The sequence below is a fragment of the Xenopus laevis genome, chromosome 2L, assembly GCF_017654675.1.
Source record: "Xenopus laevis strain J_2021 chromosome 2L, Xenopus_laevis_v10.1, whole genome shotgun sequence".
Classification (NCBI taxonomy): Eukaryota; Metazoa; Chordata; class Amphibia; order Anura; family Pipidae; genus Xenopus; species Xenopus laevis.
The window spans coordinates 3,475,082-3,502,196 of NC_054373.1; the positions used below are offsets into that span (position 1 = coordinate 3,475,082).

The 27,115-nt window shown below is 41.7% G+C and overlaps 1 protein-coding gene across 3 annotated transcripts in view; it reads right to left on the reverse strand.

The window, feature by feature from the left end:
• zbtb20.L (zinc finger and BTB domain containing 20 L homeolog) overlaps nucleotides 1-27,115 on the reverse strand; it is a 449,779-nt gene that overhangs the window by 246,419 nt on the left and 176,245 nt on the right. For all 3 annotated transcript variants that reach the window (XM_041581419.1, XM_041581418.1, XM_041581417.1), the window contains exon 4: nucleotides 17,821-17,897. The gene's annotated coding sequence lies outside the window, so the exon portion shown is untranslated. The remainder of the gene's footprint in view (nucleotides 1-17,820; nucleotides 17,898-27,115) is intronic.

Consider the following 27,115-nt stretch of genomic DNA (forward strand, 5'->3'; position numbering starts at 1 on the left):
GCACTTGCCTGAATGCAATCTCTCCTATGGAGCAAGACAACAGAAGAAAAGCCCCCGAGCATCGGGACAGACTGAATTTTCTTTTTAAAAAATCTCTTTTACTCACAGCCCTTATTTTAAGCGCAGGTATTTGAGGTGCAAATTGCCGTTTCAGTTGATTCTCCAGCATCAAAGCTGCAGCTCGTGTTTGGGAATAAAACTACATATTTCAGGTGCTTTTCAGAGATAAGCTTTTTGATTGCAAACGATGACAGGCAGTGTGTGTATTACCCTATGAATGCCCGCGAGTCCCGGCTGTGGGATATATTCAGAGATTCTGTAGCCAATAGATCGGAGTAGTGGGATTAAAGGTGAATAAAGAAATAACTCCCCCAAGAAGCCATTAAAAAGCTTTTTAGCCTAATACACAAATGATGCTCCCCGGAATTAGGCACCGTTCCCAACCAGTAAATAACACATGCCAGACACAGGGTCACTGACCCCACTCCTAGGGACTGCCAATTTGCACCAGTGCACTAACCCATCCTAACCAATCAGCAATTAGCTTTTATCACTGAACAAAGAACAATGTGATGCCTGACGGCTGCTTTATGGCTACTGACCGACTTCTATACGGCAATTGTTTATCACATACATGAGCCCCCAGTTTCTCCATCATTGAGCAGAAGCAAAGAGCTGGGGAAATATTAACAGCTGATCCCAAATGATGGGAAATCTATGCAAAAAAAAAAAAGTCAATAAATCATATAGTGTGGCCCCGGTATGATGGCGAGGGCTGAAGCGAATGGTTCCATTTAATTGGGCCAGAAGGCTGCAAACAATGCGTCCTCGGGTAACCCCCCCGACAGCTCCATCTGCTCAACACCAGTAAAAAACAGATACTGCAGCTCCATCACCTCAAAGGACTTCACAGACAAGTCACTGCCCATCTGCCCTGTCTCATGGCTACAAGGTGGCAACCTGGCTACATCCAAAGCCTCAACTCATCCAGACCCTGTAGGTTCCAGTGGTGCCAATACCCAACATACGGTGCCTGTCTGGCTCTGAGCTCACAGTACGAATATGCTTTCATGTGTCCAAACTGGGGGACACAATTCCTCGTGCACCTCACTTCCTCCTTGTTTCTCACCATAGAGGGTAAACCATGAACTACCCGGTGTAAAGGGAAATATTGTCCCCCAGTCTGTTGTGCCAACGTTCATACAATGCTTCATGCCTTCAGAATACATCACATTTATCCATCATCACAACTCACATTAAGGAAGGGCACAAGCTGGGACAATCTATGGGCCACTTACACAGACTACAATTCCCAGCATCCTCGCCAGACGAGAGCATTAGCAGCTTGCTGGGAAGCAAATGAGAACGTCAGGTTGACTTCTACATAAACATACATTTAATGTCTGTGTTTCTGTTTCATCTGCCGCTTCTCGCTACTGTGAGACTCCCCGGCACTGACTGATGGGCTGTGTGTGACAGAAAGGGAAAATAAGGTCACCCTATATGTGGATAACTTAATACTCCATAGCCAAAGAGCACATAATCTCGCTTAATTGCGTTGCCTGTCTGCTGAGATTTAATAAGATCCCATGGCTGTAAATACGCCATTCAGTCGGGACGCAGCATATTTCTTCGTGGCAGCAATTTGGAGATTCCATAAAGGCATATGATGCTTTCTCTATGGCAGAAGTGAGATGTTGCACGTCTATGGACAAATAATGAACCAGGGCAGGAGGGCATTTACTCTAAAGGGGCCTTATTGAACCTCAATTCAATCAAAAATCAATTCTCCTCCATATTAATAAAGTCTATAGACCAAGCTGCCCAGGCTCCTTCTGTGTCAGATAAGTCAAGTGCCCTCACAGTATTTCCATCTGAGAACTTTGCCCAACTCTCTACCACATACACTGAAACGTAAACTCAACTGGTAGTGCCAATGGAATACTTAAAAATACAAAAAAGAGAAACATTCTACACAAGGAAACATTCTGTGGAACGTTGGGTGCACCCTGAAGATCCCTTCACCCAGGGATACACTTTCAATATAACTCTGAAGATAAATGGAATGGCCAATGGTTCAATTATCCCAAACGTGTCCTAAACTCAAATCAGGGTCAGGTCTGTTCTCCACCAAAGGTTTCCTCTTGAGATCCTGCTTCCCTCTACATCGTCTGCTGCTCTGGACATCCAACTGTTATTGGAGGACTGTCTGATGCAATTTAGGTTATCCAAGGCTAGTACAACATAAAGCAGCTCTTGTCTATGTCTCCTTAACTTGAAACAAGGTCATGGATATCAGAAAACATTGGTACATTCAGCTATAGTTCCAAGACTATCTATGTCCGTCCATAATCTCACCCTTGGTGTCCTCTTTCTAGTGTCTTTCTAGTGTATCTAGACCAACATTCAGGCATTCTGCCAAGAGGTCACCCTAACTGACCAGTCTGAGACCCCTTGGCACATCTTCAGGCCATGAAGGGCAATCCTTCTGAATTATCCTTGTGTTTCTGACATTTAGATTGTTAGCTTTTGGGAGCAGAGCCCTCTATTCCTCTCATTTCCTTCTCCAACCCATTGTTTGCCAATCTGTGGTAGGTCCCCTTGTTTGCTATGATATTTTTAGATGTGTGTAACCTGTGGGCACTGTATATTAAATGAGGATGATGATATACACGTACACACACACACACACACATGTATATATATATAGTTATGTAAATATCTGAAATGAAAGGAATTTGGATGAAAAACCCTGAATAGTATCTGTGAGTCTCTATATATTGTGGGCAGTGAACTGGATGGAACATATTGATTCCCAAGTTCTGTCGCTGGGCCAGGCTGCAAGGAGAATATTAAATCTATGGCTCTTCACTGGGCCACTAATGATACAGATGAACATGCCGTCTGGCCTAATTCCAGCCGATGTGCCGGCACTCAGGAGCAGGAGAACATGGGCGTCCTTGAGACAAATAATGTACCTTCAACCCTGTATAGTTTTATACTTAATCTGCTTATTGGATGTAACACAGGACAAGTGACTTGAATATAAATGGACTGGTCCAGATTGGAGCGGGGAGTTACCGTAACAGTTCCTATAAACAGCTGTAATATTTGTATTAATAATGTATTAATGGGAAAATATGTCTTATTTATCATTAATGGCCTATATTAGCTTATTGTGTGCCTAGAACATTCCTTCCCTGTATATTTGTATTTATACATATGGGAGAAGGTGCCATATTGATTCCCTTAGACAGTACAGTATGAGGGTATAGCTTATTGTGTGCCCAGAACATTCCTTCCCTGTATATTTGTATTTATACATATGGGAGGAGGAGGTGCCATATTGATTCCCTTAGACAGTACAGTATGAGGGTATAGCTTATTGTGTGCCCAGAACATTCCTTCTCTGTATATTTGTATTTATACATATGGGAGGAGGGAGGTGCCATATTGATTCCCTTAGACAGTACAGTATGATGGTATAGCTTATTGTGTGCCCAGAACATTCCTTCTCTGTATATTTGTATTTATACATATGGGAGGAGGAGGTGCCATATTGATTCCCTTAGACAGTACAGTATGAGGGTATAGCTTATTGTGTGCCCAGAACATTCCTTCTCTGTATATTTGTATTTATACATATGGGAGGAGGAGGTGCCATATTGATTCCCTTAGACAGTACAGTATGAGGGTATAGCTTATTGTGTGCCCAGAACATTCCTTCTCTGTATATTTGTATTTATACATATGGGAGGAGGGAGGTGCCATATTGATTCCCTTAGGGTACAGCTTATTGTTATAATGGAACAGATGAGCACATAGTTACTACTCTCACTTTTGGAACACAAGTCTCAGAATTATCTGATAACTAGAGGAGACTACGTTGGACATTCGCTGACACATTATAGAGCAGGTTTCCTTATGTATAAAGCCCAGGAGAATGTAGGACATAAATATAGTGAGTTTGTCAGTAGATTCATAGGAAGCAGCAGCCTGAGGATGTGCAGGAAACTCGCCAGTTCCGACGTTAATTCACTTAACATTTGTAATCCATTGTCATCTCCTGTCTCCGTATCCTCGGAATATCTGCCCTTTGGCCCCCGGCCCCTCACATCAGGGACATTTCAGCGCCGGAGTCAAATCGGGATAATCCAGGGATGCAACACCTTCCCTAATATTCCTTAAAGGGGAACTTATACTCCTATCTCTCTATCTAACTGTAACCACTAACAGAGAGCCGAGAGATTCTACTTGATTACAATGAATTATTGCTGCCATACAGGGAGTTTGTATAGGGAACATTCCATTTCATAATTACACTAGTTCTTAGTTGCCCCCAGGGGTCTCTGGCCAGTGGAGTTGATATGATGCCGTGAAGTTCTGCTGAGTTTTATACAAACATGTTGAAAGCTATGGTATATGGACATGCCGACCTGACAGGGGACTACGCTGGTGCCCATAGTAGCGCCTTAAAGGCAACATGAATGTGACCTAAAAGCAGCACCAAGTGGAGTGACCTGTACCTTTAAGTTACAACCCATGCATTCTTGGGTCAAAACATGCAGTTTATACAGATATAAAGAATGGAGCACTGATATACCCAACTAGAGTCCTGCGCGGGTCCATTTTTTGGAACCTGTACCCGCAATCCGCAACCCGGACCAACAACCCGTGTTGTTACCCGCTTGGACCCGCTACCTGACCCGACCCGCAAGTACCTTATCCGCAACCTGGACCCGCCACCCGCTGACCATCAAGAATCAGGAAGTGCTGCCATTGTAAACCGGAAGTGACATCATCGGAAGTCGACGTGTTCAGAAAAAAAGAGTAAAAATCACCCGTGGAGACCCGTGGACCAACCCGTTACCCGCATACCCGCAGAACCGCCATCCCGCTTCTATACCTGCAACCCGCAGGGTACCGCAGGTTTTTGAGGGCAACCTGCGGGTACCTGACCTGCTGCAGGACTCCATACCCAACTATACCTTATAATGTCACCTAGAACTTCTTTAATTTGGGTTTCTAACAAAGGCAGATCACTGGGCACAAGTCTCCTGCAACTATTGATGGAAGACGCTGGAGCTACAGACAAGTCTAGGGTGGTGGGTGCTCCGAACTACCAGTAGGTGCAACTGTGCAGAATTCATCAGAAGATGGAAGTGCAGAAGAGTCTTTGGTCAATATCTTCTCTCCATTGTGTCCATTGTAAATGCCCCTGTTGATTTTAGGAGTAAAAAAACACTATTTATTCTGTCAGTGTCCCATTAATACATGTGCTGCCCTGGGAAGATACACTTGTTTTACTGAGCTTTTATCTCTTATATTCCTAACTGTCACTTATAAATCTGGCAGTTTTAATGCAATTCCATGACTATTGTGCGCTGCTGCGGAGCCAGTAAAGAGAAGGTATGACGGTAAGACAAGCAGGAGCAATTTAGACTCATCTAACGGCCGCAGAGAATAAAGACCAGGGCAGTGGATTGTATCCTCTGTTGGTTACAAGAAGCAGAATTAAAGGAACCCCCGTGTATTTTGTGCTGCAGTTGCCCCAGGCTGGCACTGATGCTTTGGGCTCATTTTATAACTTCTAGTTCCTTCCCCATTAATAATTCACTTAATTCAGTGCTTGTGAGTAGATTTAGCAGAATATAAAAGCCCATGTGTAAGGCTGAACTCTCAACTGCCACTTTCAACTGCCACCGACCTCCAAACTGTGCAAAGATGGAACTTCTCCTACTGCCCCAAACTGTGTCAGACATACGCTGCTATTAACGTGCACTGAGAGATCATTAACTATAAAAAGTAAAAAAAATCCCCAACCCTCTGTAAATACATCATGTTCCAGCAGTGCATTTCGTCTGAACCTCCCCTTTCTCTTACTTGGAACATAAATCATTCGGATGTAGAAATAAAACAGTTCCGTTTCTCTGGAGAGCCCCCCAGAATATGAGCCTTTCTAAATTACTTACTTTCACAATTCACTATGACCCCCGATATATAAATATAAATATATGGGCTTCACTATGACCCCTGATATATAAATATATGGGCTTCACTGTGACCCCGATATATAAATATAAATATATGGGCTTCACTATGACCCCTGATTTATAAATATATGGGCTTCAATATGACCCCCGATATATAAATATATGGGCTTCACTATGACCCCTGATATATAAATATATATGGGCTTCACTATGACCCCCGATATATAAATATATGGGCTTCACTATGACCCCCGATATATAAATATATGGGCTTCACTATGACCCCTGATTTATAAATATATTGGCTTCACACTATGACCCCCGATATATAAATATATATGGGCTTCACTATGACCCCCGATATATAAATATATGGGCTTCACTATGACCCCTGATATATAAATATATATGGGCTTCACTATGACCCCCGATATATAAATATATGGGCTTCACTATGACCCCAGATATATAAATATATGGGCTTCACTATGACCCCTGATTTATAAATATATGGGCTTCAATATGACCCACGTTATATAAATATATGGGCTTCACTATGACCCCCTGATATATATAAATATAAATATATGGGCTTCATTATGACCCCCGATATATAAATATAAATAAATGGGCTTCACTATGAAACCCCGATATATAAATATATAGGCTTCACTATGACCCCCGATATATAAATATAAATAAATGGGCTTCACTATGAAACCCTGATATATAAATATGTGGGCTTCATTATGACCCCCGATATATAAATATATAAGAGAATGGCACTAGCTCAAAGCAAAAGGAGAGATACACAGAAGTCATTAAAGATAAACTTCAAACTGCCCCCGATTCTTCCTGATTCCCCAACTGGAATTCTAATAAAATTGGCCCATTAAACCTTTAGAATGTGCAGGTCGTTTTGGGGTAACGGTCAGTTTATATCGACTCTCTGTCCTTCCTGACTTTCCGTATGTTCCACTGCAGTATTTCAGCTCTGTTCTTCGTGGGAGATTTAATGCTGTAAATTGAGCAACAATACAATCTGCACTTTTACAATCTGTTCGACGTCTCCCGTTGCGTGAAACTCACATATCAAAATCACCGTTTTTATATGATTCTTATAGAAAAAAAAAACTAATTGGGAGCTGGTTCTCAAGCGAATATGAAACCCTCTTAGAATCTTAATTAAGAGGGATTTACTGTTGAGTCCTTTCTGCTGGGTGATATCCTACAATCTTGTGAGTTGTGTGACCTTTAACTATCGTTGAAGTAGAACATTCGGCATCTCCAACAAGTCCCCAAAAGGAGAGGCCCCTGACCTGAACCAGTCAAGAAGGTGCTTCTGTTTGGTGTTTCCTAGTTAGAGTGTAGCAATGTAACCAGTTTAGTGGCTCCAACAATGAGACATAATGTAGAGCCGAGGTTGACTGGGTGACAAGGTGGATGTGCTCTGAGTTTGGAAACTATGGTGAGAGGACCATACTCCTCAGTGTTGCTCTCATACACGTTATTTGCTTGTTGTACCTCAAGAATTTCCAACACCCTGATAAGTGATTGCAAATTACAGGGACACGGACTACTGGGCTGGTGCCATGTCCAGTTCTATAAGCGAGACCCTTCATTGGCCCATAATGTAGATGTAATTTACCACTATTTGGTGGCTACAAAGAGTTTGAGATACAGTTCTAGATGGCTTGACGCAGAGACATTTATTAGCTCCAGTACATGGGATCTCTGTTCTACACTAATTCTGCCTCTAGAGGGGGTCATTTATGAGGGTCCATAAAAGGAGGACAATTGGGTAAGGTTTTTCCCAACAATCACCCCATGATAAAAGGACCTGCTGCAACACACACATATAGAATAGGAGAGCTCTTGGTGGGGCTAAAGGCCGTGCAAAAGAAGGTGGGAATCCCCTAACTTTATTGCACCCGTTAGTCCCATAAAGCATTGCTTAAAGGGGTGGTTCACCTTTAAGTAAACCTTTAGTATGTTATAGAATGGCTGATTCTAAGTATGACCTTCATTTTTTCTTTTTTAATAGTTTTTGAATTATTTGCCTTCTTCTTTAAGGCTACAAATGTATTGTTATTGTTACTTTTTATTCCTCGTCTTTCTATTCAGGCCTCTCCTATTTGTATTAGAGTCTCTTATTCATCTTAATGCATGGTTGCTAGGGTCATTTCGACAATAATAAATAATAATAATAAAAAGCTACAAATAATAAAAATGAAAACCAATAGCAAATTGTCTCAGAATATCATCCTACTAACAGTTCATTTAAAGGTGAACAACCACTTGAAGTGTTAGGAGCAATAATATTAGCACAAGATTCTCATGTTATAGAGGAAACCATTTGCTGATGTTAGTTGGGGAGCAATTTCATACCCAGTAGTGGGAGTTGCAGAACTTGACAGTTTCATAAATGAGCCCCTTGTCTCCGGCTTCTGTTTGGCTTGAGGGGGCCCCGGGGGTTAGTGTTCAGGCTCAGAGTTCCCTGTGCGGCGCTTACAAAACAGGGAAATGCAACTCCTCGACTACTTCCTCCCCACGATCTATGGAAAAACTGTGCACATTAATTGGAATGTTTCCCCAAACTTGCACTCGTAACATCTGTTCTCTTATCGTGTGTATAACAAGCAAGTTTTCCGAGGGAGCTGTAAAACATCGGAGGAACATTCTGTTTTATTTGAGCTTTTATTTGCTATTAATGGAGATTAACAAGATATAAAAGGAAAAAAAAACGCGCCCAGTACAAGGGGGAATGCGGGGGACAAACACATATGGAGGTTTGGGAATGGGATGGATTGTTTTTGGGGATGAGGAAATATTACATTTTTCTTTGTCCCTGAAAAAATTGTGTAAATAAGATCCCACCAGACCACTTGGGGTTTGGATCACCAAAGATCCCCCTTTAAGAGCCATGGGATTACATGTTTCTCTCTCATATAATAATCTGCATTTAGAAGGTGAATCAAAGTGTTTGCAGGGTTTCTTTTGCACAATGTCCACGGGAATAATCCAAATTAACACTCAGAATCGCCCCCCATTCATTCCTATGGGAATCACCTGCTCCCCCAAACACACATGCGTGGGATTTCCCCAGGAATGAATTGATACAGAACATTTTGTTTTTGAAGCACAATATCTAAATCCACTCACAGTCGCCCTCTATTAAATTCCAAGGGGATTGATGTAGGAGCAGGTGCAGGTGATTCCCATAGGAATTAATGGAGACCATTCTTTAATGTTTCCTCAATAATCTTTGGGTAACAATATCCAAATCCAAAGACAGGCGACATGACACTCAAAACCACCCTGCATCCACAAGGAATCAATTAATAACAATATTGATAATATTTCTTCTTAAGGGAATCAGTTTGGGTCCAGGAGCCGCAAATTCCCATAGGAATGGATGGAGCCCAATTCCAAGTGTTCCCAAGTGGGTAACACAATTCAAATCCAAAGAGTGCCAACATAACAGTCAAAATCACCCTGCATCCATAAGGAATCTTATAACCAATCAAAGAGATGAATAATATTGAGCCTGGGAACTTACAACTGAATATTTAACCCAGGTCTGGATTTGAGGTTTGCTCTGAACCGTAGGATGGTGACATCAGATGAAGCATAAGTCTAGCCCTGTCCTTCTTCTTACTTGTGGGGTATCAGAACAGAGCCCAGACTATGGATTATTCCCAGACTTATAGTTGCACCAACTGCTAAAGAGCATGGTTGAGTTGTTTGCAGCAGCACATAGCATAACCTAAGTCACCTCCAAATATGCCCAAGATACAACCCTAATATAAGGCTTATCTACATTTTTGGTATTTTCTCCCTAATTTCTTATTTTTCCCACCATTTTTTGAAGGCTTCTATCCTAGGTTTCAGGAGAAACAAAGGCATTAGAGAATGTCCGCGCCAGTATGTAGGGCAGGAACGACCCCGTCCCTCGGATCCGGCAGGTCTGATGTTTTTATTAAGCACATAAGCCGGGCACACAGATCCCAGATTTACAGCCAGTCAGATGATGAGCGTAGACAAAGCATTGGAAGATGATGTACATGTGACCTTCAGCCTTGTCCCCGGCTGCCCTGCTCATGACTCATTTATGATCTATATCATATGAACTATAAAATAGAACTCGTAGAGATAAGCGCTTGATATGGCATGTGCTGTAAATACATCCCCGTGTTATCTGCGTGAGAAAGATGGAGACCAGGATAAAGAGGCAACAATACAAGGGGTGTGGGCTCCGTTATTGGCCAAGGAAAAGAAGTGCAAGAGAGGACCCTGTAGGAAACTACTAATGGGAGGATCTCACATTACACCGACTCTAAATATAAAATATAAATGAATTATTGCTTCGTTTGACTTTTCCTTTTGCCCCCCAGAAATGGCAAGTGATCAGCATATTATGAAAGTCCAGTTAATCTTCACCAATAAAAAACTGGAGGAGCCCTGTTTGGCAGCCATGAAAAACGACGGAATGTTTGCTTGACTTTACCAAGTGTTGACTCTTGTACCCAACGACCTCAAGCGTTGGAGTTGCTTTGTTTTCCCTCAACAAGAAGAACCACATGATACATATATATTGATCTCAATAAGATGCCGCCGGGTTCATGTCCCAGTTACGTTGCTCCAGCGACGGCTGCCAGTCAGTGGGCACGGTGCCAGTAAAAGCTGTTAGCTGAAGCTGTTTCTAGCCATATTATAATATCATTTATTGTCTGTTTGCTGGGAGATATTAACACCGAGCTGAGCGGGAAAGTCTTATTTGTAGTGTAAACAAAGGGAAGACAAAGGGAGCGACGGGGAGGAGATGTACCATATACTGTACATAAAGTGACTGACCAGGAAATACAGTGCTGGGAACTCACCACTGTGCTGGGGGGCACTGAGGGGCTAGGCCTGATTTCTGCCAAAATCAGTTCTATAATAAATCTGCCAACAATGTCACTGTGAATATGGGCACTGCCATGGAAATGCCCAGCCGGTCTCAGCAGCTAATGACCTTGTATGTTCTCCCCATATCTATATGGGTTTCCTCCATGGTCTCCAGTTTCAATTGGAGCTTAACTGGCGCCTGATACACTCCACCTCTTTGTTAGTGAGTGTGTGAGTGGTGGAGCGAGTGAGTCAGTGCCTTTAGGGATGATATTAGACTGCAAGTTCCTCTGGGGCATGGACTGAATACTTGAACAAGCTCTGTAGAGCTCTCAGGAATATGTTGATGCTCTAAAATACAGCATATTAATAATAACAGAAAATAATTGTAGGGGTCTTGCATAAAAATGTTGGTGGTGTTTCCAAGAGCAGCAACTTCCCTAGTTGTAGAGTAGGGCACCACAGGTATAGCTCAGTCAGATGGGCAAGATGATGACTGTATTGTGTTAGTAGGCTAAACAGTGAAAGTGAGGTAAATACTAGGGATGGAGACAAGTCGACAAGATGGTGAAAGTGGGGTAGACTAGAAATGGTAAATTAAGACATGGTAGTAGATCAAGATAGAGACAGTAGGACAAGATGGAGACAGTAGGACAATATGGAGACAATAGGACAATATGGAGACAGTAGGACAAGATGGAGACAGTAGAACAAGATGGAGACTGTAGGGTAAGATAGAGACAGTAGGACAAGATGGAGACTGTAGGGCAAGATGGAGACAGTAGGGCAAGATGGAGACAGTAGGGCAAGATGGAGAAATTAGGGCAAGATGAAGAAAGTAGGGCAAGATGGAGACAGTAGTACACAATGGAGACAGTAGGACAAGATGGAGAAAGTAGTTCAAGATGGAGAGAGTAGGACAAGAAAGAGACAGTAGGGCAAGATAAAGAGGGTTGAACAAGATGGAGACAGTAGGGCAAGATGGAGACAGTAGGACAAGATGGAGACAGTAGTGCAAGATGGAGAAATTAGGGCAAGATGAAGACAGTGGGACAAGATGGAGAAAGTAGTGCAAGATGGAGAAATTAGGGCAAGATGAAGACAGTAGGACAAGATGGAGAAAGTAGTACAAGATGGAGACAGTAGGACAAGATGGAGACAGTTGGGCAAGAAGGAGACAGTAGGGCAAGATGGAGACAGTATCACATAATAAGAGAATAGGGTTGTACTTATATACAGAATATGGAACCTGCTGTATAATGGGACAAGTTGTGTTCCCCCGGCTCCATTATACTTGTGCTAAATACAAGGTTCCTACACACGACCACAACTTTCTATTTTATTATTAACATCTACAATGTCCGCAATGTGCTGGTGCCTGCGGCTGCCCGGGTCAATGACCTCAGCAAACCCACAGAATTTTATGCTTCAGTTTAGAGGGAGACGCAGAACAGAACGCGAAATCATTTAAAAAAAAAGAAGAAGTGAGGACCAACTGCAAGGTTTCTAGAGTAAGTCCATCTGCAATGTAGTAAAAATGGTTTTAAAGATGAAGTTTACACAAAGTGAAGCCACAGCAATTCAGTCTATATAGAGTATATTAATGATTTTTTGGTTGTTTAAGTTCAATCCCCCGCTCCCCCATTTTGAGGTTCAGTATTTGGCCCCACAGATTGAGAGCGAGTTTATATAAAAATATAAAGTCTTTCTTTAACATATCACTGCACCCGGACTCTCTCATTTTGGGCAATGGGTGTTGCACCGGCGCTTAGTGACATCTCTCAGGCTGTTGACATGGAAACAGCTCTTGTCTCTAGTTTACAGATGAGGGGGATATTCACTAGGAAGGTCATCAAGCAGAATCTCTGTACTTTCTACTGATCTCTGAAATGAGTGGAAATGAATCACAAGCCGGGGGTTTAATGTTACAGGAGGAATCAGCCAATGCCTTTTGTTCCTGAGCAGAAATACAAAGTCTTATTTCATCTCTTCTCTAAAACAAATGTCTCATTAAGAGACTGCCCCGGGGGAGATGTGACTGCGCCTCCTTCTTACCTGTAAGTAAAAAACTCCAGTATCTCTGGCCAGTTCTGTAGCCCACATGGCCGCTCCTTTTCTGATTGGGAACAAATGTGCAGGGGAGTCATATGGAAACACAGAGACGATTATTGGGATTATATAATTTCAACTAGAGAATAAATATGCTGATTTGTTCCATTGGGGGGGGGCAGAGCTACTTACCTGCAGTGGAGGCTAATTCTGTTCAGAACTGATTATTAACATAAGAGTTTTCTATTTGACGGCAGCAGAGAGATGGCACCTCCCAGTCTGCACCGTTCCTACAGCTGCTGCACTTTCCTACTGCACCCTGGGTGCCACTATGGGCCTCACTCACAGGCGTGGCCTAGTTGGCCAGTTGGACTAGTGATGTGTGGGCCGGCCTGATACCCATGGGACCCACAGGTTGGCGCAGGTTTGGGCCCGGTTTGTACCAAGTACTTGGCCTGCCCTAGTCGCCAGGTGAGAACAAAGGAAGTTGGCCAGTGGCGGGAAAAAGAGGGGAGGGCTGGGGAAGGAGACAAAGGGAAGAGGTGAATCAGCAGGGGAACAAAGTGTATGCAGGCAGACCTACTTGTGTTTTTTATTTCCCACCATCCCTCCCTAGGTTAAGATGGATCCATTTGAAAGGTGGGAGTATCTAATGTAGTAGGAAGGGGCTTTTCACATTGGGGGGTTTAGTTCTCCTTTAAACCAGATACAAATCTTATGGGAGCAGGAGACTGAGCTGTTACTAGGGGAGACCAGGAGAGATGGAGCAGCAGAATCTGTGGACATATCTGCATTACGCATAGAACATTCCCCACACTAAATGCCACATCAGAACTGCCACCTTATACTAAGGCCCTGTTCAACCAGTTCACCTTAACTGAGCATATTATCCATCATTTTATTCATCATTTTATTCATTCATTGCTACTCAGACACTACAGCTCTTACAAATGGAAAACTGAGTAGAGCTTTAGGGGGTTTGCATTTAGGGGTCACTCGCCCTGACTTCAGCATATACAGATATAATGACCTCAAGAGCAGCAGTTTTAGGATGGATTGGGGTTAGTAGGTGAAGAACAACAGATAGAGATAGTAGGACAAGACGGGTGGAGTGTGGTGCAGTGGTGGGAGTAGGGTTAGATGTAATGAGTGTGGTATTATGGTGGGAGTAGGGTTAGATGTAGAGAGTGTGGTATGATGGTGGAAGTAGGGTTAGATGCAGTGAGTGTGGTATGATGGTGGGAGTAGGGTTAGATGTAGTGAGTGTAATACGATGGTGGGAGTAGGGTTAGATGTAGTGAGTGTGGTACGATGGTGGGAGTAGGGTTAGATGTAGTGAGTGTGGTATGATGGTGGGAGTATGGTTAGATGTAGTGAGTGTGGTACGATGGTGGGAGTAGGGTTAGATGTAGAGAGTGTGGTATGATGGTGGGAGTAGGGTTAGATGTAGTGAGTGTGGTATGATGATGGGAGTAGGGTTAGATGTAGTGAGTGTGGGACAATGGTGGGAGTAGGCTTAGATGTAGTGAGTGTGGTATGATGAAGTAGGAACCAGTAGGTCAAGATGGCGACACTACTGCTTTATATCAACACTGCACAACCCATGGCCTTCATTGGTCAGTGAAACCCAAAACACACAAAGTTGCATTATTTAGAATTCTAGGAACAAATTTGACATTATCATAGGGGAAGGGGGATCATGGAGACCCACCATAAACATCAAGGACACCATTGGTTAAAGGGGTGGTTGACCTTTAAGTTGACGAAACCCTGATCTATAAACTGCCCTCATAAATTTGGCCAGTGAAGGGGAGTGAGGCTCATCCACCTGGACCAGAGTCAATTAAACTGTTTTAGGAACGAGTGGAGATTCAGCCATTACACATATGATAATAGTAATATATTCTGAGATATTTCATGTTATCCTTCAGAGATGTCTCAGCATAATTAGTCAGCCAGTGGGATAACGATGCAGTTGTCTATATTTGCCCATATGATTCTGTGCTACAGTTCATTTCAGCCACTTGATTTATTCTGGGCCTTCCTGAAATGGATGAATGTCATCTTTACTGACTAAGATGTTCTGCAGCAGCTACATGCCTCATTGTCCTTTACCAGCCCAGTAACTCCCCCCGACAATGAGCGTTTGTGTATAAGCTTTTAAGAGAGCAGCGGCCTGGCCATTCTGTAATTCACATTGACATTTGAAGCTCTATACACCAGCACAGCAATGAAAGAGAAGCCTTCAATTGTCTTATAGATTTTTATAATTATAATGTACCCAAGAGAACACTTGAATAGACCTTGCTCTACATTTTTTCTGGCACATACATTAAGCTGGGGATTGAAGGTTTTGTTTTGTTAACATTTAAAAAACACTGCACTCAAACAAATCCAATAAAATGGAAACCAAAAGCCTAACCTAAAAGCAAAACAAAGGCAGAAAGCAGAGATATAACTCTTGGGCTACGTAAGGAATGGGCCCCTCATTGTACTCATTGGACTGATGGAGCCTGAACTTAAAGCATTATCATTCCTGAGTGTGAACGCTTCACATTTTCATCAACGCCGCCATCTTATTTTATCCCTGTTCCCCAACATTATGTAATATAGATCTCGTATATTGGGCTGCAGTATCTTTAACACTATGGGCCACCGTGTAGGGGGGACCCTTGGGCTGATCTGTAGGCAGATGCAGGTACAACACTACACACAACTGTTACCAAATATAATAGGCATGACCATTACCAAAAGCAGAGGAACATATTTCATAAACATGAAATCATGTAAAAACACCTCTTTCCACAAAACTATTTCAAGATTTTACATGAAAAAAAAGAGTATGTATTTGGGCACCTGCCCAGGTCCACCTGTAATCCCACCAACATTCCAGTTGGCAGGTATGCTAGACACCTGGGTGGTGCGTTGAACAACAGGACAGTTGGGAGGTATGGTAGATACTGCGTATAGAGTAGAGAAGGGATGTCCCAACATGAAGCCATTCTTGAACTAGATCCAAGATCTTCATACAAGAAGTCCTTCAGATTCTGCCATTTCATAATACGCTTACATAGGCATCTGTTTTAAAGCTCTCCATTAGATATCTGGCTGACGCTTAGTTTCATATCTGTAGAACACGCCCGATTTGGCCTATAGGAACCAAATTATCAACTAACAGCAAACTGTTCTTTATCTAGATCCCACCACTTCATCTCAGAATTCATGCAGATGTGGACCTCTCCTGTCTGGCTTCCATATGAATCTATGTCAAAGCTCTCCATTAAAGCTGATCCCCAGCCACATATCTGTAATACAACCCTACTCTAGAGGTGGAAGGCAGCTATTAAGAACCCCTTCATTGGATAACTTTTGAAATATCCTGCTCAACAACAGCCACCAATTCTCAAGTGAACATGGTATCTTTGCAACCTGTAGATGTTGACCTGTTTACCTAGGCATATATTTTATAGCTCTCCATTAGATATCTGGCTGATGCATAGTTACATATCTGTAGAACATTCCTGATTTGGCCTATAGGAACCAAACTGGCAGCAACCTAACAGCAACAGCAACTAACAGCAACCTGTTCTTGAGCTACTGTAGATCCAACTACTTCATCTCAGAAGTAGTGCAGATGTTGACCTCTCCTGACAGCCACCCATAAGAATCTATTGAATATTAAAGCTCTCCAATAGATATCTAGCCAGTCCTCACCCACATATCTGTAGAACACCCCCAGATTCGGCCTAGAGGTGTCAAAGTAGCATTCTTGAATGAGGTACCATCACTTCATTAGATGGCTGTTGAAAGATCTTGCTTAACAACAGCAGCCATTTCCCAAATGCATATAGTATATTTGTACCCAATAAAGGTTTCTAACGTCGAACAATCAGCCATGAATAATAAGAAGGGGTAGATGTTGACCTCTCCGGATGGGCTTCCATATGAATCTATGTCAAAGATCTCCAATAGATATCTAGCTGATCTCCAGCCACATTTCTGTAGAACATCCTAAAGATGCCAAACTATCAGCTAATAACAATCCATTCTTGAACTAGATCCAAGCACTTCATTAGATGACTGTTGTAGGAACTTGATTAACATTAGCCACCAAACCACAATGAATATAGTATCCTTGTAACCTATAAAGGTTTGTCACCTAGAACCATCAGCCATGAATAAAAAAGAAGGGGACCTATTGACCTGTTTTTTAACTAGATCGAGCAACTTCATCTCAGAAGTCCTGCAGATGTTGACCTCTCCTGACAGGCTTCCATAAGAATCTATGTCAAAGCTCTCCAATAGACATCTAGCTGATCTCCAGCCACATATCTAGAGATGCCAAACTAATAACAACCCATTGTTGAACTAGACTCCAGCAGATGACTAATGAAAGATCTTGATTAACAACAGCCACCAATCCCAAGTGAAAATAGTATCGTTGTACCCCATAAAGGTTTGTTACCTAGGACCAACAGCCATGAATAATAATGGGACCTTTCTTTCAGGCAAGGGCCAATCATAGAGAGAAAAAATGAAAGACAATAGAGAAGAAATCCAACCTTCATAGAGCTCTTACAGAGGCCAGGAGAAAAGGACGACACGCTGGGTCAGAATTCTATACAATTAGCCCTGTCACCGATATATATCCAACACAATGTACATTACATCCAAACAAGCAGCCGGCACCACACAAAGAAGAGCAATAAGCACCACTTTTTCTCGTCCAGAAAGAGTAATAAAATACTGTACAAATTGCAGGAATGTCGATTTGCTCATGTACCAACACAAGGTCGTTCTTCCCTCACCTCTGTCCAATTACTAAATTCTTTGTTTCATGCACACTAATAACAATGATGTGTAGAACAATGATAAGGTCGCGGTTACTCACCAGACGGCGAAGCAGCTTTATCTTTGTGTTTTGTTAAGGTGCAGTGATTTCAGCATGGAAGTGGGACTCCAGGCAGTCTGAAAAGAAACAGGTTAAAATATCTCTCAGTTATAATTGGGATTTCAGATTTAATTAAAAATTAAACTTTCATAATGTTTCACCATCCAAAAGCATTGCTCTATCAGTCAAGCGTGACTTTTTTTGGTGACGAGGAAAAAAAAAAAAAATAAGCTCTTTGTAGAATATATTTTATAATGAAAGAGGTGGGAGGCGGCTGAGATGTTACAAAAGGACAAAACGTAGACGGTTCGGAAATTTGGGAAACAAAGGAAAAAATGAAGCCTATTTCTCCTTTTTTTTTTTGTAGAACAAATGTGGAGATGTTGATGAGAGTTAGAAAGCCAAGAATGATTTGTAAATAGCTTGGAGCACAAAGATAGTATTATTATCCAGCATATAGGTGTGGGGAGATGGGAGGGTAGGTGGGTATGCAGGTAGGTAGCCAGACAGACAGAAAGACTGATAGCTTTTCATTTTGAGGTTTTGTTTTTTTTTTTAGTTGGAGACAAAACAAAATTCTGCAGATCCATTTTAACACCGTTATTTTGCTTCTCAAGATTTGGGGGGACAGCAGAGGTGACTGGCATTCTTATTTTGGTCATTGCACCTTAAGCAGAAGCTCCAACTAAAATTCTGGTACCCCAAAACTGAGTGCTCCCAGAGTTGAATGCAGTGCAAAAGTGATTGGCTCTACAATAGAATGTTGTTGGATTCTAAAGGCCTATAGAACTGCAATTTACATACAACAATACTTCCAATGACATATACCCAGAATGCAAAGCATACAGAGCATAAATGCCCCCTTGATCTGGATGCTACACAAGTGGACTCCATGAATAAGTAGAATTCTGTCTCTTGAGTTACTAAAAGCTCAAGCTTATGGCTAATAGTAGACCTAGCAGGAGCCTGGGCTTAATCATAAAGAGTTGCCAAGATTGGTTCTACTAAGGCCTGGGTTTAGCTGGAGAACCTCTTGTTCTTGAGTAGGCCAGTCCCCGTCTGGTCATGGTGTTGTCTTTTAAATTGGGACTCTTGTAACCAGCGAATAAACCTTTGCAAGAAGCATTTTGGAAGTTATTTAAGCATTACGAATAATGAGAATTGGTTCCTTCTCGTTGGCCAAAGACACTGTCTGGACAATGGAGAAAAAAAAGATTGGAATTCCTGGGAGAGAGTTCATGGAGTGCTGAGCCACCTAAAATAAATACAACTATTGTGGAAAGACGTCTGCAAGAAGGTGCCAGTACAGGCAAAGAAACCCAACTACTAATACTCTTTCTACCGAGAGTAATACAAACACTTATGTGTCCAACGTCTAAGATAAAAAACAGTTGTTTTTGAGATTCTTCTCCAAGCAAAGCACCCGACAGTGGCCGATGGGCCCTCAGTGACTGCGAGACTTCCGTAATTCTGCTGAATTTGTACAACTACAATATTACTCAGTGTATTTACATCAAAGCAGCCGTGCATATTATACATAATGTGCAATAACCAAACCCATAAACAGCATGTGCAAGTGCTAATCACACTAATAAGCTCTGTATAGCCACAGATAAAAAAAAATTCCACTTTCACAAAGAATTCAAGGAAAATTAGCATAAGAAATCTTTATATCCATTCTGAATATTCTCACAATTAATCGCAGTACTGAAACAATATTTTACCTGTAATTTAACTGCATGTGCCACATTTATTATTATTATTAACATGTATTTATATAGCGCCAACATATTGCGTAGCACTGTGCTCGTGATCACTTACTTGTACAGCTCCCAGCATTACATTTCATTTTGAATTTTAGAATTGATGTTACTGGCTTGGAAACAACCATATTCCCTCAAACAATTATTCCATCTATTGCATTGCCATTAGTACAACTGTCTGGCCAAGGGAGGCTTGGACCTCCTCAACAACTTCTCTAATATTCAAGTGATCTTCTTGCACAAATTCATGGAAAAACATTTTCAGGGCCCAAAAAATGATTGCCGCCCTTTGGGCCAACTGATTGTCCATCCAACCTGTAATAATTCTAGGGGAGATATAATATTGTGGTGAGGCAGGGCAGGTTGGGTGAAGGTGGCTACGATCATCACAAAAATGTTTTGACCTGGGCATCAATAATGTAACACTTCACAATGAGGACCTCTCGTAAAGAAGCCATGTATACTACATTTTAGCTTTCAGTCCAATTTTGGGTCCAACATTAGCTTATAACCAGGGTAGAGTTCCAGTAAAGCACTGCCATAACAGTCACCCTGTGTCATTTGAGGAGGCCCACAAGGTGGTCCAGCTGCATAATGTAGGACCATGTGTCTTAGAAGGAGCTTTCAAATGAATTCTCACTGCAATTCTTACTTTTCAACAAGGAACCCAGGTGCATCTCTAGAACACAAGGTATAAAAATACATTTTAAATTCCAGAAAAATATGGATGACAACCCATATAAAGAGCCTTGATGGCCAATTGTTTGACCCTGTAACATGGTGCTACAAAGCTCTATTGAATTAGCCATCATATTTGTTATGCTGAAATGTCCCCCCCCGTCTCTCTCTCTCTCTCTCTCTCTCTCTCTCTCTCTCTCTCAACTCAGACTGGAGTCATATCTCATGGCTCAAATTCTCCCCCATCAGAACATCGTCGAACATTAGGAATATGAATCCCATTACGTCAACTTAGGCAAGATTCTATCGCAAAGACCTCGCCATGGTTGGAAAGTGTTCTGGTTTTGCAATAAAAATTATCTGCTGAACATCACTTTTACTGACTGTCATCCAATTCAATACATATTTAAAGTGGCAGTTACACCCACAGACACCTTTTATTTTCAAGCAAAATACATTTCTTCTACAACATTCTGCTTTTTCTGAACTCACATTTTACTTTTACACTTACTACCTCCCCTGTAATTAGTTGAGTTAGTTGAAACAGAAATAAAGAGCTCAGTATAAACAACCTCCTCCCCTTTTCCGTGTCTGTTTTGGATTACAGATAAGCAGGTCCATCATGTCGGGGGTCTATCAGTACACTGGGCAGTCAGGCTATGGAAGTCCCTCTGATTCTTAGATAGGTTTCAAAAGTGGGTGCAAACTTCTCTAGCACATATATTCAGATAATTATGGCTAAACTGCACTGACTGTCATGTTAACGGCACTAACTGTCATTTTAATGTCACTAACTGTCATCTTAAACATAAGCTAAAGATGCTTTTTTGACCTTGCTGTGCCACACGTTGCCAATAAACACGAGGCATGGTATAAAAGGGGAAGCTGTAACCTACGGCGCTGACAGTTAGGTGATCTTTGACAGTCAGCAGCATAGACATCTATTGTAAACAAATAATCCCACATTAAAGGGGACACATTGCAACCAAAGGAAATCCAAAGATATCCATCCGTCCTGGATTTGCTGCTCGTGTATTTACCAACAGCTCTCTATAGTTCTGCATTAACTGCCTGATTAAATGCAGGTGGAGATATTTTTAGGATATAAAAAATACCGATATAAATCAACAAGTCCAGCTAGTTCCTTATAAGGTATTGAGTAAAGCACAAGGTAAAAAATATGATCAGATTACAAATCTATTTTGAAGGAAAGTATTCCAGCGACAGGGTAGGCAACAATATCCTTCGCATTCAATAACGTATAAATGAATCTTTAGGGACTAACAGTTGTGTTGTTGTTGAAGTTACTGTTCTTAAACAGTTTGGGTTAATTCAGTGGTTTTCAGACTCTTAAGGTTCAACATTGGGCCTGGGTTCACCTTATGACGACAGCAAATAAATGTTCAACCCTGATCTCCTACTATATTACTGGTTTAAGAGGTTCCTCTCTTGTGGATGTGACAATGAATACAGTAGACTTCACTGTGGCACCTACAAGCCTTTCTTCTTGGCTACATTCTCACATATTTCGTTCTTCCCTGATGTGTTATGTTTTTTTATGCTAAAAAAGCATTAAATACTAAATTACCCCTAGATACATTGTGATACCTGCTGATAAAAGACAATTGGATTCATTTACAAATGAAGTAGGCATAAAGCACAATTTTTTCCCACAATGCAACTTTTTTGCGCCCCCCAGTCAAGCCCAAATATTAGTTCCTCTAGTAAGGGGCAAAAATGGGTGTGATATGGGACGTCCCTACCAAAGCACCATTCTGAAGGCACAACTGGGAGTGTCTGAAGCCACAAGGCTAATTATTATCTTCCCTACGTCACAGAGAAAGTTCAGTTAGTTAAATTGGGCCCATACGAAATAGTAGGAAAATGGATCTTCTCTTATTTACAGAACTTGCCTCTGGAACCAGTATCTAGTAGAGGAACTTCTGGCATCTACTGTACAAGTCTGTCAAGGTTGGGCCTTGAGTGGCTGTCAAGTCCCCATCACGAGCCATAGATATTTAGCCATGGTTTCTTGGTTGTCCATTGGAAGAAGTAATGACAAAGTAATTCTCAAACATGTTTTGAAAGCTACAACAGGTGTAGGGGTGGATTCTACATCACATTGGTTTGCTCATCCAAAGCTCTGGTGTCTGGTGTTCATTGCTGGGCATTAGATGTTGCATTCCCCCATTACTATGATATATTTATCTTTGGGATTTAGTAACAACAGAGAATTATATCATAAACTGCTTCCTATAAAAAAAAAATTTGGGGCGGGAGTTGACATAGAACTTCAAGTGGAGGACATTGGCTGGTGCTTCCGTTGGATTGGCAGACACATGTGTAAAGCAGGTGCAACTGGCCTACAATGACCATGACTTCAAAACTCAATGGCCTAACTGACTGACGGTGATGATGACTATCCTTAGCCATGACATGGATAAATCCACTACACCCACCTAACAGGGAGATGTGGCTGCTCAATGACGTTTAATGACCCCCCCCCCCGCATTTCTAATACAGCCCTTACCTTCTGGCAGTTGAAGAGTAAAACTTTACCCGCAGCCGATACGCAGATGAGCGGGTCATGGACTGTTTTAACCTCCTATACGGCTGTGTAATAATAAAGGCATTGTGGGTACGTTACACTTTGATCCATTACGCTTTCCAAACAAGTTACACCTTTCAGCCTGTTTCATTTTGTACATTGTGTATGCACAACACAGACTATGATATTAATTATGCATCTGTATTCCAGCGCTGACAAAGCTCACATTGTTCTCCATTGTGTTCCATGTGAACCAGTTTATGACCTCTCTCTCTTTTCTCGTGTTGTTACAACATTACTGATATTATTTTTTGCATGACCACCACTAGCTCCGTAACACAGGGGATTCTTTATTCTCAGGCTCCCTCGCATGCATTTGCTTCCAGTGGAAAAAAAAACGTGTTCCATGCATGCTAAAGTAAGATATTTTTAATAATAATAATAATAATAATAACTCAGCAAGTTAGGCTATTATTGAAGAAAAATACATATAAATGTAGGTGGTCTGTAGTTCCTAGTTTCAACTTGGAAAGAGACACCTATGTGTCTTCTGAGACACAATTGCAAAAAAATATTGCGATGGAAAAATATTTTTCAGGTGGCTTTATTTCAACACGCAAATGCCTAAAAAGTAATCCAGAGACACAGTTGTGAGCATATCTCCAACCCTTGGTTGGTAGTCCTTCTCTATATATTTAGTGGTGAACATGGTGGGTGACAACATACTTAAACTTACTTAAAAGGGGGATAGAGACCCCCAATTCACCATTAATTTGGCTGTAGGTTCCTAGAAGCTATAAATAAGAATTAGTCATTGTGTTTGGCCTAAGAGGATGAACTCTAGGAGAACCTAGGAGATGCTCTAGGACAGTGATCCCCAACCAGTGGCTCTGGATTGTCATGAACGGCACCCTAAATTCAGAACCCAAGCTAAGCTCCCTGGTCACGGCTCTCACTTCTGCCTATAAGCGCCTCCTTTCACCTCGGGAGGAGCCCTCGGCTAGTTGGATGCCACCAGGTCTTATTTGAGAGAGGAGCAAAGCTAATGGTTCTGGATGAGCAAAGGGGCACGATCGTCTCACCAGGATACTGGAAAGAAGAAGACCACCCGGAACAGGCAGGCCGGACCAGCACAAGCTGAGAATAGTCAGACAGGCCAGAATCAGGATTGGAGAGCGTAGAACAGTCAGAGGACAGGCAAAGGCGGATTGGAGAGTTCGGAGTAATCAGGCAGGCTAAGGTCAGGATTGGAGAGATCAGAATAGTCGAGTAGGCAAGCAAGGGTCAAAACACAAAAGATCAGATAGAATTCACTAATAATATACAGTACACTCAGGAACTTTTCTAATAGAACCTAACAACGGGCAAAGTGTAACTTACAAAAGACCCTTTAAATACTTTTTGAATTTCGTGCCATTGCGCGTGACGTCATCAAGCCGGCGCATAAACCCTGAAGCGCGCCATAAGGAAACCGGCACTCGAAGGGAACAGACGCATGCCGGAGGTATTTCGGGCGCCCCCACAAGCCCAGGAGGAGGCCACTTGACCACCAGGGTAAGTATCCATTACATGGAGTGATATGTAGCTGACCAACCATTTGGATGTTGCCCCTAGTGGGCTCAAACCAGGTGTTTATTTTTGAATTTCAGGCTTAGAAGCCTGGCAGCATACAGAACCTTCTGTATGCTGCCAATCCATAGGGGCTTCCAAATGGCCAATCAAAGTCCTTATTTGGCATCCCCAGTAACTTTTTTTAATGATTATGTTGCTCCCCAACTCTTTTTGTATTTGACTGTGACTCACAGGTATAAAAAGTTGGGGATCCCCACTCTAGGACATGTTCAACAGCAGAAGCCACTGATTTCCACCAGTCAGGAGGCCTTATAGTGTTTAGACTGAAGGTAGAGGTACCACCTTTTCTAGAACAAAAGTACAGGTATGGGACCTGTTATCCAGAATGCTTGGGAACTGGGGCTTTCTGGATAACTGATCTTTCTATAATTTGGATCTTCATACCTTACGTCTACTAGACAATCATGTAAGCATTAAAAAAAAACCCCAATAGGCTGGTTTTGCCTCCAATAAGGATTAATTCTTTCCTAGTTGGGATCAAGTACAAGCTACTATTTTATTATAAAACAGAAAAAGGAAATCATTATTTAGAAATTTGTATTATTTGGATAAAATTGAGTCTGTGGGAGACAGTCTGTAATTCAGAACTTTCTGGTTAATATGTTTATGGAAAACAGATCCCATACCTGTACCAGCATGCCTATATTTTGATATTTCTTCCCTTTAAATAACATTTATGCTGGTGTTGACTCAACTGAAGGTTGAATTGATCCCCAGTAGTCTGCCTGATGGTATTTGCCCCATCAGGGGACCATAGGGATCAAATACCATCAAGCAGCTTATGCGTGCCACCCTAGTAACCTCAAGCCTCCAGTACGTGAGAGGTCCCATCTGTGGAATATGTAGAATACCCCAAGACATGAGACTTCCTTGTAGGTCAAACCAAGGATACAGTTACAATGTCCTTGCCCTGGAGGCACCTGACCCTTTCCAGAAACAGGCAGTTGGTAGGAGTCAACTTATTTCAGCGGGGACTTATGTCCTGGGGACTTCTTATGGCAATTGACTCATAAGTTCTCCTTGACTGGTGAGGCCACTCCAGATGCCACAGAGACACCCGTATGTAAGAAGCATGTATACCATGAGTAGCCCTGCTGTTAGTAAGTCAGAGCATCTGTTCAAGGGAAAGACAAGCGTCACTGCTCCATTCACACACATGGTACTAAATATATAAATATATATATACAGTATTTGTATCTGTGGCCATGCAATTAGTTGTAGTGTATAAAAGCCGTGGTTGCTATTTCGGGGGCACTGTTCATCTCTATACCCAGATGCCGCCTGGCTCAGCATTGTTGGATGAGGGTTTTTATTAGAGGTTCAATGGCTGCAGCTATAGGGCAGTAATTATAGGCGGTGACACAAGTTTCAGCTGTAATTAGAAGACTGTAGAGAGAAAGGTTCCTGGAGTTGTTTAGCTTTTCTATACATAATTGATAGTTTAAGTTCCTGTACAGAAGTGCATTACACCCTGCCCACCCCTTCCTTATCGCTCCATTCAATCGCCACAGTCGCTGTAATAAGCGCAAGAGCTGATAATTGCACCGGAGAGACGGGAACCTCGCATTACAATTCTGCCGGGTTTGGGGATGAAAGGGAAAGTCACGCCTCACCTTTCCTACACGTTTCCCTCTCATCTAACAGGTTATTTAGGTTCGTAAATACAGAACCTGAAAGACAAACAGGGACGCACGTAATAATATTCATTTATACGGAGTACAGCTGTGGGACCTGTTATCCAGAATGCTCAGGACCTGGGAGTTTCTTTCTGTAATTTGGGGCTCCCTTCTTTACATCTGCCAAAAATTATATATTTTAATATATGAATTATATATTTTTTTCATTAAAAAAACTAAAATGAAAACCTGTGCCATCTATAAAACATTTAAACATTCTGCATAGTAATACATATTTTTAAAATTGAAGATCATTTTTGATGCACAATATGTTATTTGTTCTGTGTCTTGAAAAAAATATAAATCGCTAGAATAATCATCTACAATAATCACTAGAATAATCATCATTCTACTCTGGTGCATGGAACTGATATTTATATCTCTCTCTCTCTCTCTCTCTCTCTCTCTCTCTCTCTCTCTCTCTCTCTCTCTCTCTCTCTCTCTCTCTCTATATATATATCTATATATATATCACACACAAACACACAGAGATATGGGATGCGTCATCTGGAAACCTGTTATCCAGAAAGCTCTGAATTACAGGAAGGCCAGTCTCCCATAGACTCAATTTTAACCAAATAATCCAAAATTATAAAAACTGATTTCCTTTTTCTGTGTAATAATAAAACAGTTGCTTGTACTTGATCCCAACTAAGATATAATTAATCCTTATTGGAACGAAAACCAGCCTATTGCTTGTATTTCATGTTTATATGATTTTATAGTAGACTTAAGGTATGAAGATCCAAATTACAAAAATATCCCTTATCAGGAAAACCCCAAGTCCTGGGTATTCTGGATAAAAGGTCCCATACCTGTACTCAATCCCAACTAAGATATACAGTAATTAATAATTATTGGATGCAAAACCAGCCTATTGGGTTTATTTAATGTTTATATGATTTTCTAGTAGACTTAAGGTATGAAGATCCAAATTATGGAAAGATCCATTATCCAGAAAACCCCAGGTCCTGAGCATTCTGGTGAAAGGTCCCATA